This window comes from Phalangium opilio, unplaced genomic scaffold, assembly GCF_054372755.1.
Source record: "Phalangium opilio isolate 3A_F unplaced genomic scaffold, DU_Popi_V2 ptg000085l_1, whole genome shotgun sequence".
Classification (NCBI taxonomy): domain Eukaryota; kingdom Metazoa; phylum Arthropoda; class Arachnida; order Opiliones; family Phalangiidae; genus Phalangium; species Phalangium opilio.
Window position 1 is genome coordinate 987,351 of NW_028324190.1, and position 4,245 is coordinate 991,595.

At 42.1% G+C, this 4,245-nt stretch overlaps 1 non-coding gene and 1 pseudogene across 1 annotated transcript; both read left to right on the forward strand.

Annotated features, from left to right (window-relative positions):
- Positions 1 to 1,820: 1,820 nt before the first annotated feature.
- LOC149650627 (small subunit ribosomal RNA) lies at positions 1,821 to 3,018 on the forward strand (annotated as a pseudogene).
- Positions 3,019 to 3,705: 687 nt separating this feature from the next.
- On the forward strand, positions 3,706 to 3,859 carry LOC149650628 (5.8S ribosomal RNA). The gene has a single exon (XR_016371534.1). It is a non-coding gene; the product is annotated as a 5.8S ribosomal RNA (ribosomal RNA).
- Positions 3,860 to 4,245: the final 386 nt, after the last annotated feature.

A 4,245-nucleotide genomic window follows, 5' to 3' on the forward strand; every position in this document is an offset into this window, starting at 1 on the left:
GGTTCATTTTTTTAGGAATCCGGGCACTTAACATTCTCTTTAAAATGTCTATTCTCTTTCCAAAAGCAGAACAGTGACGTCAGTCAAGTTTCTGACGAATCTCTCTTTTTCTAATCATAGTATCGCTGACCTCGTACCAGCCGTTGTCTTTTCTCACAAAGTTCACATAATGTCCTACGGCTAACGATTCACCTTTATGAATAATCACCCCTTTAGCTTTAAAAGGCATCTTGTTCATTGTGACTTTTTGATAATCGAAACTTGATATTTTGGTCGAAATCTTAATTGGTCGACCATCTTTGTAATCGCCACGGGGAAGACACAGAAAAACGTACTTTCCGCTGGATATCAATACATCACGCTCTTGTATCGTAGGATTATTACGAAATACACATCGCACTTCTGTTAATCTCATCCTTTTTTCTAAAGATTTCAAATCAATTTTATCTCGGTTTTCTAGTGGAAGATTGAAAATTTTGCTTTGAACAATATTTTCCGAATTTCTTCAACTTGACATTTGGGGCATTTGGTAACGTTTCGAGATTTTGACCAAAAATAGCTTTTAGATTCTTAGAGTAATCCGCCTCCATTTCACTGGCGTCTTGTTGCTCATTTTGCGTAAAGTGATTGCCAACAGCTATTCTCAGTTTCAAGACTTTACGGCTAAAACTATCTTGAGAACTCTCGATGTCTCTTATTGAGTTATGTAGACAGCGTAAAACCGGTTTTTCCACGAATGATCCATTGTAAGATTTGACCAATTCTCTTAATTCGAGCACTAATACCAGTAGTTGCAAACGCTATTAGAATAGCATGTTACTTGATCATCGTTATTTAAACCTTTCACGGGAAAACTATCCAAACTCTGTCGGTCCTTCCTTTTCTTCTTTGACATTTCCTGCGCCGTTTCGTCACATCTCTTCTTCGCCTTCTAAAAGGCTTTTAGATAGAGTAGGCGCACTTCTTTTTCTACCTGGAAAAAGGTGGCTTTGTTTAAAGGCATCTCATTAACTCTCTGTCAAGGTTAAAAAAAATTATCCATTTTGAATAAGATCTTGTTAAAACAATGACATTGGAAATAAGCCAATTCCAAATTTGTAAGAGAGCATCTGGTCTTGGTCCATCAGAAATAGAGGCTTTGGTCCCATTGAACCGAATTCCCATTCGACAGAACGGCTTTTTTGTGGTGTCCCATTCGACCGAACGTAGCCAAAAGGTGCGATTTTATTATAGTCCCATTGGACCGAAATTCTATTGAACTGGAAGAAGACATACTGTATGGTTTTGCATTAAATATATTTTTAATTAATAGGAAAATCTTTTGGAAAAGGTGGCAGCTAATTAATAGGAGAATATTTAAGAAAAGGTGGTAGCTAATTAAAAGGAGAATATTTTGGAAAATGTGGCAGATAATTAGTAGGAGAATGTTTTGGAAAGGGTGGCAGCATCACCATAATTTTTCCATCCGCTATAAAAAAAATTACATTTTCTTTTCGAATTATGTCAAAGATTGTTTGCTCTTTTTAGGAAGTCAGCAGAATATTTCTAGTATTTATTATTGATCCCTCAATACGTATTCCCTTCAAAATAATTAATTTCATGATAAAATGTTTTCGGAAAATGGAATTGTTCTTGAAAAAGCGTAGATATGCAATTTTTGGAATAAATTTAGAGGGAATAAATCGATTAACAGCAAAATCAGTTGATAGAAATAAATTGTGATTAAGGATTAAATTAATAATAATAATAATTAAAGAAAAATTGCCAGTATCTGAACTTCAGTCAATTGATAAACCTCACTCATATCGTTTGTTTTTTCGGCCTTGGTTCAAACCAAGACATTTTAGTATAATATTTAAGTTGTTGCGGGTAAAAAGCTTGTAGTCGAATCTCAGTTCTATACAGGCGGTTCGCTCCGGTGGTTACTACCTGGCCTGAACATCCTGTCGGTTTTCCTTCGGTGCTCTTCAATGAGTGTCGTAGGTGCCCGACACGTTTACTTTTAAAAAATTGGAGTGCTCAAAGAAGGCGTTCCGCCTGAAAAATGGTGCATGGAGGACTTCGAGTTCTATTGTGTTGGTTTTCGGAACACAAGGTTATGATTAAAGGGACAGACGGGGGCATTCGTATTGCGACGCTAGAGGTGAAATTCTTGGACCGTCGCAAGACGATCTACAGCGAAATCATTCGCCAAGAATGTTTTCATTAATCAAGAACGAAAGTTTGAGGTTCGAAGGCGATCAGATACCGCCCTAGTTCTAACCATTAACGATGGCAACCAGCGATCCGCCTGAGTTACTCAATTGACTCGACGGCCACCTTCCGGGAAACCAAAGTTTGTGGGTTCCGGGGGAAGTATGGTTGCAAAGCTGAAAATTAAAGAAATTGACGGAAGGGCACCACCAGGAATAGAGCCTACGGCTTAATTTGACTCAACACGGGAAAACTTACCCAGCCCGGACACCTGAAGGATTGATAGATTAAGAGCTCTTTCTTGATTCGGTGGGTGGTGGTGCATGGCCATTCTTAGTTGGTGGAGCGAACGAGACTCTAGCCTACTAAATAGGCTACCGATCAATTGTGTCGGTCTTCTTTCTTAGAGGGACAAGCGGCGTTCAGCCGCACGAAACAGAGCAATTACAGGTCTGTGATGCCCTTAGATGTCCGGGGCCGCACGCGCTACACTGAAGGAATCAGCGTGTGTTTAACCCTGTCCGGCAGGACTGGGTAACCCGATGAACCTCCTTCGTGATAGGGATAGGGGCTTGTAATTGTCCCCCTTGAAAGAGGAATTCCCAGTAAGCGCGAATCATAAGCTCGTTTTGATTACGTCCCTGCCCTTTGAACACACCGCCCGTCGCTACTACCGATTGAATGATTTAGTGAGGTCTTCCGACTGGTGCTCTGAGTGGCTTTCAGGTCGCACCGACGTACCGGAAAGATGACCAAACTTGATCATTTAGAGGAAGTAAAAGCCGTAACAAGGTTTCCGTAGGTCAAACTGCGGAATGATCATTATCGAAAAATTGCGGTTCCGAAAAGGTTTAACCGGCGCCATTGTATGGGTACGAGTTTTTATTAAAACGAGTTTTTCGGCGAAAAAACTTCTCAATATTTTTTAATCTTCTTAGGAAGAAGGGTTTCGTCGCCGTAAAGAACGTTTCGTCGCGTTCTTTACCCGAAACCCCACCGGCAAGGGTTCGACTGTAAATCAGTTCACGACCAACAGACGATGCGATTTCGTTCACCACATAGCAGTGCCTTCACGACACGAGCGGCGCCGTAAAGTTTTCTTACGGCGTCGTCCAGTGATTAACTGGTGTACAGACCGAAGTTCGGGCTCACCCTCGTGGTGCTCCCTTCGGAAGTCCCTGGCTGGCTTTGTCGCGTCGTGATTGCTGTCGAACGGGTTGCGGCGGGTAGAAATCGCTCTCCGAAGGAATCAGGAAAATCTCGGCGGACCAGACTGCTCGAGTGTGGAATCATACGTGTCTGAGCGCATGGAAGATAGAGGGCTCAGGCCGCGGACGTCAACTCCGTGGCAGCTCGATCGATTCCATTTTCGGGAGTTTACCCTTTTTCCGCGGTGAATTCCCGGCTCTATCCGTATAACCTCTACCATAGGGCGTAACCAAGCGTCCGCCTTTCTTACCAGAAAGCGCTTTATATCAAGGGTTTGTATTTTTGAAAAATAAAAAAATGTACGACTCTAAGCGGTGGATCACTCGGTTCGTGGGCCGATGAAGAACGCAGCCAACTGCGAGACTTGGTGTGAATTGCAGGACACATTGAGCACTTATCTTTCGAACGCACATTGCGACCTCGGGTCTTTCGCGAGGTTTCGCCTATCTGAAGGTCGAATTACTGACCACTGCGACCGCTTTTCGTACTCGATCATTCGAAGACGATTAGTTGATTCTAAGGTGACCGTGTTTCTTGGTTCGCGAAAGTTTACCTTTCGGGAATCGAGATCGGTTTAAATCTCGTGTTTCGTCTCGTTCGTCGACTCGCCGTGGCGTTGTCGCACGTTAGATTCGTGCTATGCCTTAAAAAACATAAGGACCAGAGCGGATTCCGAGTAATGCGTAAAAACATTTTCTCGGCAAGTTCGTCTCGCGATGATCCGGGTCATTCGAAGTGTAAGAGTTCAACAGGAAAATAGAGGCTGAGTGTAAGATAAGTGTAGTTTTAATTATAATTTTTTAATTTAATTATAAGGTATCCATGAATTTACCAAAAACATTC